A 10,469-nucleotide genomic window follows, 5' to 3' on the forward strand; every position below is an offset into this window, starting at 1 on the left:
ATCTGACAGGTGTGTAGTGGTTGCTTTTTTCCCAAAGTATTTCTTTTTATTGTTGTGTTGCAAACTAATCAATTGATCTGTTCTTACTCCATTTTATTAAAATAAGTGGTTAGATAGAGAATTTTTTTTCTCAAAAACTTCCTTGGCTGCATCCCATAAATGTTAGTATTCTCTTTTATTGTTTTTGTTTTATTTAATGAAGTTATCTTTTGTTTCTCTAATTTGTTCTTTGATTCATTTGTTATTTAGGATTAGGCTATTTAGTTTCCAATTGATTTTAATCTATATTGCTATCCTTTATTGAATATATTTTGTTGCATTATTGTCTTAAAAAGAAAACATTGACTGTTGGAATCCTTACTAACTGCTAAGTAATTAGAGTTGATCTAATCTTACAAGAAGTTGTTTTGGCCAGAACCTGAAACAAGGTACTAAGTAGAACTAATCAAGACAAGGCTTGTGTTCCCACCTTTACTCAAAGTCCACACCTTAAAGCTCTTTGGGCCAGAGAGCACTATGGGAGAAAACCCATAATCCCATTCTCTCAGAAGGTTCACATATAAGGCGAGACAGCCATTCCAGAATACACTTTTTTCCTCTTGGCTGGCTGATCGCGCTAGACTCGAGAGAAACGACTCTGCTGCAGAGAATACTTTTGACGGATTTCAGTGGAGCTACGCCAGAAGCCCTCTCTCCGCGGCAAGTGTGGCTGGGCTCCCCAGAAGGAGATAAGAGAGATCTTCCATCTCTGTTGGAGGCAGAAGAAAGCAGAGGAAGAGGCTGAAGGACAGAACCTTTGGATTTGGAGACATCCGAAGGGCTCTAAGCCTCTAAACCGGCTGTGCCCTGAGAAGAACAAACTCCAACATTTGAACTCTAACAATTGACTATCTCTGTTTCTCTGCATTTGGTTTGAGGTTTTCATGCATTAATACCCAGTCAATTTTTGAGAAGGTGTCTCTTAATGTGGTATGTGTATGTTTAAATACATATATAAAAATTAATTTCTGTTTTTCTATCTATTACAATCATTCTATTTGATTACACACACATATGTGTGCGTATAAATATATGCATATATATATGCATATATAAAAATTTCTCCTGACATCATTACAGAAGCCTTATCAAAAAAGTAAATGAGTTTGATTTATCATCACCAAGATATGCATAGCAACACAGACCTCTGTTTCTGTTACTGGGAAGGCTGGGGGATCACTTGAATTCATGAGTTTTGAGTTATGTTAGGGCTAAAAGCTAATCAAGAGTCTGAACTAAATCCAATACTATGATGAGCTCCTGGAGTAAGACACAGGATATAAGGAGTTAATTGACTCATGTCAGAAAAAGAGTAGGCCAAAACTTCTGTGCCAACTAGCAATGGAGTTGGGCTCATAAGTGACTGATATGCTTCCAGCCTGGGGACATAAAAAGATCTAATCTTAAAAAACAAACAAACAAAAAATCGGTCACGACTAACTCTTATAGAATATATATTTTATATATATATAATAAACTCTTAGTTATTAATACTTTTATTTTAAAATAAATACAAAATGGAAAATTTTTAAAAAGGTAATTGAACCTTAGGGCACGTATGTGTAATGTGGTTTCTCTATATCCAGTAACTATTTGGGGTTTAGTCATTCAAATTATTCTGATCACTTTTATCATACGGCTGTCTGGTATGCATCTTTCCATGTTTTTCACAAGAATAAAGTGACAGATTTTTATCTTTCTCTTGTTTTATTAAAAGCTAGCAAATTGTCGCCAAGGTCACAAAATAGGCTGAAAGACACTGAAAATACTAGATTCCTAATTATTTGTTAATTACTGACTGTCAAAAAGGATTTGTGTAGAACAAAAATTACCATTAAATATTCCCTTTCCATGAAGTATCTTCTGTCTTATTCCTAATCAAGTCTCCTTGATGGATGAAAATGACAGTGATCATTTTATTCAACAATGGTCTGATTATTATTATTTAACCTAAGTTTGAATATAAATAATAGTTCATACAAATTTTTTTGACCTTGAACAAGTTACAAGCCTTCTCATATTCCCCACATGAAAAATGTATAACTTTCAATTTGGCAATGGCTGAACAAATTTTGGTATATGATCATGATAAAATACTATTGTAATATAAGAAATGATAAGTTTGTTGATTTTAGAAAACAATGAATATATTTGAACTAAACAGTGAAGAGAAAAATGGCAGAACCAAAAGAATGTGGTATATAGCAATAAGAATATGTTTTTAAGAAAACTTTTGAGTGAATAAGTCATTTTGATTATTATAAATACCCAAATTAACTACAAAGAACCTATGAAAGAGTATGTTAACTGCATCCAGAGAAAGAACTAATAGAAATATGTATAGGATTATTTTACATATATAAATATGTGTATATATATACATATGAACATACATATTTGTGACTATTGGTAGTCACTATCTCCAAAGCAAGGGTAGGGAGAAGGGAAGAAAAAAAGAGAAAATTATTGAATGGTAACTTTATTACATATTTAAATGAGACAGCAAGTTGTACATAATAGATTTGCATTTTCATGTGCAATCATATTTCTAAAAATCATATTACATTATGAAAATGTTTGTTTTACTTCATAAATTAAAAATTACATTAAAAAAAGAAGGCATTATAAAGGCCCTTGCAATTTAAAGCCTATGTTTTTAAATGTTATATCCATTGACCTTGAAATCTCCTGATTATATGCCTCCTTCTCTTTTCTGTCTCTATTAGCATTTTGATGCAGGATATATGTCATCACTTCACACTTTGACTATTGCATAGCCTGTTGGTTGATTTCCCTGACTCGGGTTCTCACTGCAGTATGTTCTCTACTCAGCTGTCAAATTAATCTTCCTAATGTGTAGGTTTGACCATGTTATCCCACTATTCAGTAAAATACAGTAGCTTCCTATCATTTCTAGGCCCAAATTTAAAATCTTCTGTCATTCAAAACCCTGTAAAATCTGTTTCCCTTCACCTTTCTTTTCTTGTTATACTTTACATATTTTTCAATCTAGTGAAACGGATCTCCATTCTTCACACAAAATATTCTGTCTACAGACTCCAGGCATTTTCATTGGTTAGGACTAAAACTTATGGTCTTTACTAAGAATTTTAACTTATAAATGATTGCTTATTTACCAAAGCTGCTTTTGCTTCTCCAAAATTACTTTTTTAATTATTTGCTTGCATCAAATAATTACATACACAAGATAAAACAAAGATTATAGAATGACCTATCTACTCAAAGAACTTTTGATTTTATTTCTAACTCCATAAAGTAATCATTTGGTAACTCAATTTTCATATTTAATAAATAACAAGTTTTATTATGATTTTTACCATATTGGTTCAACTTAACCATGAGTAATTAATATTTATGCAATTATTGAAGTCTCCTATTTGGATAAATATTATTTCATAAGTGTATTCATAAATTCTGTAGTTATTTGAAGGAAAATTTATCTTTGAAATCATAATTTCAGCATGATTTTAGTATATAGAATAAATTCATACAAATATCAATACTTTTATTGAATTATCATGAAAATCAAGCTAGAATAGATAGAAAAATTGTTTTCAAAATGCATGAGTCCTCTTTCCTTTCCTTTCTTCCTTTTTCCCTTTTTCCCTCCTACCATTTTTCTCCCCTCCCTCCTCCCTGCCTTCCTCCCTTTCCCTTCTTTTTTTCTCCCTCCCTCCCCCCAACCCCATCTCTGTCTCTGTCTCTGTCTTTCTCTCACCTCCTTCCCTCTCTCTATATGGTATCTTCTGATAGAATATACATTCCCTGAAGATAGGCATGTACTTTTTTTTTTTTTATCATCACACCTAGCACAATGTCTAGAAGATAGTAAGTACTTCATTAATTATTGATTGTTCTCCAGAGGTAAGCTGGCTGAGAGTAAAGGGGGTTTCTTTGGAGGGTGGGTGAGAATATATGGATTTATTGCTGCATCCAATAAAATTTACCATCTTTAAAATAATTAGAAAAAATTAACCTGATCCTAGTAATTAAAAGAAACTATTGCAATATAGGTAGTTTCCCAGAATTATGGTGCCCATTACAATGATTGTGTTGCTGTGAGCAAAAGACCAAACCCAGGTGATAGGATCAAATGAGTGGTAAAATGGTTTTCCCTATCTAAGGGATCTTCCAAACAAGACAAAATGAGTAATCTGAATAATGACCACATACTATCATCCAACAAATCCAATATATGACAAGAGTCCATGTTAAGAAAAAATTTAGTGTCAGAGTGAAATGTTTATGTCCTTTGTAAATTTGTTTTGCTTTTACTTTTCACTTGAAAAACCAAATGTTTATAAAAAATGAATAATCAGGCAAACAAATTTATGTATTAGTCATGTCCAAAAAATGTCTTAATCTGTACCCTGAGTGCATCACTTCCCTTTCAGGATGAATATTATGCTTAATTATTAATCTTCTGATTGTTGTCTTTATCATAGTTAATAAGTTTTTAATTGTCTTTATAATATTATCATATAACTTGTCCTCCTGTTTCTGCTCACTACATTATGCATCACTTCATATTTTTGCAGAAATGTGATGATTTACTTAAGAGAACACTGGAATCAACCAACTAAAATTATGTGAAATATCAACAGCATTTTAGAATAAAATGTAATTCCATAGAAATCAATAATTATATTGTACTATGAAGAAAAATCTATGAAAATAGAGAAATATTTCTAAATATAACAAGAGAATCTAAAAAATGCTTTGAAGACTACTTAGTCAAGTCTATATACTTACTATATGTACAGGAACTATATGAATACATCATTCATGTGTATTCATATAGTATATGGTATATGTATTCATATGATATATGGTATATGTAGTTATACAAATAGGCTCAAACAATTGGAAAAATATTAATTGTTCATGATTAGGCTGAACAAATATGATAAAAAAAAATAACTTAAAATACTTAACTAACTGCATTTCATACACATTGTGAACAACCAAAGAGTTACTTTGAGAACTAGAAATAGAATTAAATTTTTTTGAGGAAATGGGTCATGTCATAAACTTTGTTACATCTTTATATATGTTTATATATTTTTTTCTTACAGAAAACTAACCATATCAAAGAGTACTAACAATAATCAATATTATTGATTTATCTCTGTTGTTATTGAAGAAGTTTAAAGTTTGTTCCCATTATATATAATTATGACTTTCATTTTGAGGCAGGCGCTATTTATATTTTGGGTGTTTTTAAAGCAATGGATGGTATAATTACTTTTTTGGATATCTTGACCTAAAATAATTTATGTTCTTTTTATTGATTCAGTATATTATATTGATAATCTTCCTAATGTTGAACCAATTATGCATTTCTGCCATAAATCCAACTTAGCCATAGTTAATACTTTAGTTATTTTGTTGGGTTTTTTAAACAATTAATTTTAAATGTTATTAATTTTTTTTGCTTTAAATTTGTCAATATATTATTTAAGTTTCAGAATTTTTTTTGGTATTTAATTGGAATTTTAAAAATGGTGTTTTTCTAGATTTGCTAATTTTACATTAAATACATAGATCTGGTCATTCTCTCTTTTTGTGAAACAGAAATATATGTTTTCTGGGCTTTGGATTGATCCTGCTTTGGACTGTTCTGTCTGAATTCCTCAAATTTAATATTTCTTATGGTCACTATTTTAAATTATTTGTTGTTTCCATAACTTGTTTTAGGCTATCAATTATTTATGATTAATTCCTTAATCTTCAATTAATTTTTCATCTTTTCTTTAGGAAGGAACTCTTATTTAAATATCATTTTTCTTGAGCTGTCAGAAAATTTGATTGAATATTTTTGCTTTTGTTCATTTATCTGCAGACTTTCTTATGCTCCAAATGGATGTACATGGACTTTTTTTTTTTTTTACAAAAAATGGGATGTACAACTGAGAGATAAGTATTTCTATTTCCACATAATCATCAGTGTTCACCTACTTTCCATTCCCATTCAACAATAAGTAAAATTGTATCATATCTAACTTTTCTGAAATTCTATTTGAATTTTAACCTGCCATCTTTGAACATTTGCTGAACATTTGTTTGAACAAAACAAATGAGTTTACATGGGAACCATGCTATTACTAATGTAGGCTGAAGCATTTTGAGAGAAACATTTTCAAACATGAATTAGTTTTTTATGAAAAGAAAATGCTTCTTCAAATTTGTAGTCACACCAAAAAAACTCTTTATTTTTATTTTAGTGTAAATATATTTTATTGGAAACAATATATTTCCCTATCCAGTTTCCTTACTTTTTGAAAGTTAAAAATATTATTATCATTGTTGTTACTCTTTTTTTCATTTCTCACTTCTAACGCTCTTTTCTTTAGTGGATCCAGTTTCCTTACTTTTTGAAAGTTAAAAATATTATCATTGTTGTTACTCTTTTTTTCATTTCTCACTTCTAATGCTCTTTTCTTTACTTTTTTTTAGGATTGTTACTCCTCTTAAGAAACATAGTCAATGATGAAATGAAGTCTTGAACTCAGAAAATGTACAATGAGTACAGAGAGCTTGGATAGAATTACAGAGAATAAAGAGCTATACAACAAGTTCTAATATATGGTATGAGAGAACAAAATGATGCAAAATTGAAAGAATAAAAAAATACACGAAATGTATTTTTATTGTATACATATTAAAATACCATGAATCAAAGCAGAAATGAAAAGTATATGTGTTTGATAACTGACATAATATTTTCAAACTTTTTCTGTGCATTGATAGATTTTGTTAATTTTTTTCCTCAATCTTTTTGTTTCATTTAAAATATTATTTCTTATGGTGAATGACTTTCTGGTAGGGGTGAGGGAAAAGGTATCTGAGGAGTTATAGTTTATGTACAAACAAAAATATCTATTACATTTTATTTTTAAAAAAGAAAGCAATGCCTGCAGCTACTTTTTTGTTAAAAAAATTAAAATCATAACTTTTTTAAAATCAAGAATCACCTCTGGGGAAAAAAAGACATATGCTTTAAATTGCATTTCTTTAAGCAGAATCTCAAAGGTGGGTGCAACCTTAGAGATCATCTAATACAACCTATATCTAAATAAGAACCATTTTACATCAAGGATAGGAAATGATATGGTAGATTCTGTTTAAAAACTTCTAGCATAAGGCAACCTACACTCTCACACAGTAGTCTGCTCCAGTTTCATGACTTAGTTGGTTTTTCAATACCTTTTCTTTACTAAACCTGTCACCTATTATTCCTCATTTTGATATATGTGACCAATGTAAAAAGTCTAATCATTCATCTCCATGTTCTGATTCTATTTGAATGTTTTGTTGATAATGATTTATACATGAAATTTTCTCTATGCTAATCCACTATTCTCAGTTCTTTCAATTCACCTTCCTTTGGTATCATCAATTCTCTGACCACTCTGGTTACTTTTATCTCTATCTTTAATCTACCAATATTCTTCCTTAAACATTGCTTCTGAGAAATGTTCAAAATATTCCAGATATGGTCTCATCAAAGCACTGTCCTATGGATTTGTCACTTCTTTTATTTAGGGCTAAATGCCTCAATTAGCACAGCCTAGAGTTACTATTATCTTCTTGGTTACAAGTGTGATCAAATTTTAATTAACCCTTTCAGATTCATATCATCTGTAACTTTTTTTCAACATTTTATGTTTATCAAAATTATTAATAAAATATAGACTAACTTAAAATGAAAGATAGATTCTTGAGTAATTTCATGGGAAAACTCTGTGTGAGTTGGCACCATTATTAATGATTCTTCCAATTATGCTTTCCCTAATATTTTCTACCATTTTTATCCATTTCAACTGATGGATTTCTTCACATAAATATATCTTCTTAAAATTCAACTCTACTCTGTTGCCTTTACCACTTTTTAATTATTTTTGAATAAAGCATAACTTTTCATAAGGATATTCTAGACAAAAGTCCTAGAGTACCATGACACACTGATGCTTAACATTTGTTTCCTTGCATTAAGAATTATTTGCATATTTTATATAATTAGCTAAAATAACATGTTTTCTTCTTGGATTACCTATTGGATGCTATGTGTTATGAACTGTGGTTCTGCTCTCTGCTACTCTTTCTATATATGTATTTGGTAGGGAAGGCTTTCTCCCTACTCTTCTATTTGAAATAAAGTCTTTTAATTATATTTGCAAGACTCAAAAATAGAAATATATGGAATATATTCATACCTATATAAATTTGTGCTATGTATAATTGGTTCTCAGTTACTTTCCAGAGATAATGTCTCCTGGTACTTCTAACAATTTGTAGGGATCTAATGTTAGAGTAGATTAGAAATTAGTTGATGTGTTTCTCTTCAAAGTGCAACAGGTACATATTAGAAAGAAAGATAAACCACATAGTATTTAATCAATTCCACGGCTTTAAATTTATAGCACCTTATCAATAAGATATTTAAGAATATATTAAGAACTTCTTTATCTAGGCTAGTCTTTTCACTCTGTCACTGCAAAAACTATTTTTGTCCCCATCAATTACACAATAACACTCCATGATGAGTTGGTTATGCAAATTAGTTCTTGTGAAAATTTAAAATTGCAGGTAAATGTCTTAGACATCACAGAAGCTTTTTTTTTTTTTTTTTTTTTTTTTTTTTTTTTTTTTTTTTTTTACAGATACATGTATTAAGGATTAGAGAAGAAGTGACTTGACAAAAGCCAAAGAAAAGTTAGGGATTGAATTAAGATAGGAATCTCTGTACTCTAGCTTTTATTTCAATATTCTTTCTAATAAACCAGTCTATCAATTCTAAATGCCACTTAGTCAAAAAAAAAAAATGAGTAAGAGTAATGGTTCAAAAAACCTTTGGTGAATAAATTTTTTGAAAACATCAGAAATTGATATGAAAATGTATAAAGAACATTTGAAATGCTAAATGTTAAATATTTTTGTCATCCATTACAAAAATAATCCCAAAACCTGGACCAAATTATGGTTTATATGCAAAAGGAAAGAGAACATAGAATTATTCTTTACAGGAAAATGTAGAAACAGACATACACATATTCTTTTTGTAGCGAATGCCTCTATAAAGAGAGAGAAGCTAAGTTATAGAATGATTAGAGTTCTGGGCTTGGATTCAGGAAGATCTAAGTTCAAATTTGAACTTAGACAATCATATACCCTATCTTTTTTTGTAAATATGTAAGTTGTCTTTAAATTATGAGAAAGAGAAGTTAGAAGAAAGATTATTATCTATCTAGTAGAAACTCAGGGAACTGCCTGATCCTTAAAGATATCAAGTGACTTGTCTATGGTTATTCATAAAAGAGTCATAGGTAGAATTTGAATCGTAATTTAATAACTCAAAGTGCAATGTTCTATTGATTAGACTATACTGATTCTTATTTAAGGCAAATGATTTGTTTAAAATAGAAGAATAAACAGGGAGATAAATTTTATGAGAACTGATGTTTATTGTGCTTCAATCAATAGAATAAAACAATTTCTCTTAAGAAAATACTTTTTCCAATTGTTTTTTAACTCTTTGTGACCCCAGTTAGGTTTTCTTGGCAAATATATTAACGTGTTTTGCCATTTATTTCTCCAGCTCATTTTACAGATGTGAAAACTGGGGGAAAACAGTTTAGTGACTTGCTCAATGTTTTATACCCTGTGTCTGAGGCCAGATTTGAACTCAAAGAAATGAGTCTTATTGACTACAGACCCAGCACTCTATCAATTTATTAGGATTGAACAGAAACTTTTTTGTTCCAATTAAATATCTCTCTAAAATGTACTATAAAGCCCACTTTAATGCCTTTTGTAATTACAGTCTAATGAAAAACCTTGAAATTTTTAATGAAAACTTAATATCTTATAGTATTTCAGAATAATTAGTGCCAAAATCATTTCTAGGTATCATCACTATTATAAGACTAAATCTTGAATGTATGGGAAATTGCAACGGAAATATCCAAAGCTTAAGTCAAAGCTTTTTGTAAATTTCTCTTTTGATTTAATTTTTTATATCTAGTAATTTTATTATTATTTGCTATTCTGAAATTGCAACTAAACAGATGAATAAATAAATAAATAGGTGAAAATGAATGATTATAATAAGCAAATATATATATATGTGTGTGTGTGTAGATATATATATATATATATATTTATATATGTGTGTGTGGGTGTGGGTGTGGGTGGGTGTGTTGTGTGTGTGTATAATTTTCAGCTAGTCAAAATTTGTTGCCTATCAATTGAATTTCCATTCATAGGTTGGAAAATATTCTACTTTTTATTTTATAAACAAATAAGGTTATTTGTACAATGTTTATCTAATCTTGTTTATTCTGCATTGATTTTTTGGCTATTGTTCAACCCTGAAGTTTTATTTAATACATTTTTTTTAACATTCTGTA

This window comes from Antechinus flavipes, chromosome 2 (genome assembly GCF_016432865.1).
Source record: "Antechinus flavipes isolate AdamAnt ecotype Samford, QLD, Australia chromosome 2, AdamAnt_v2, whole genome shotgun sequence".
NCBI classification, from domain to species: Eukaryota; Metazoa; Chordata; class Mammalia; order Dasyuromorphia; family Dasyuridae; genus Antechinus; species Antechinus flavipes.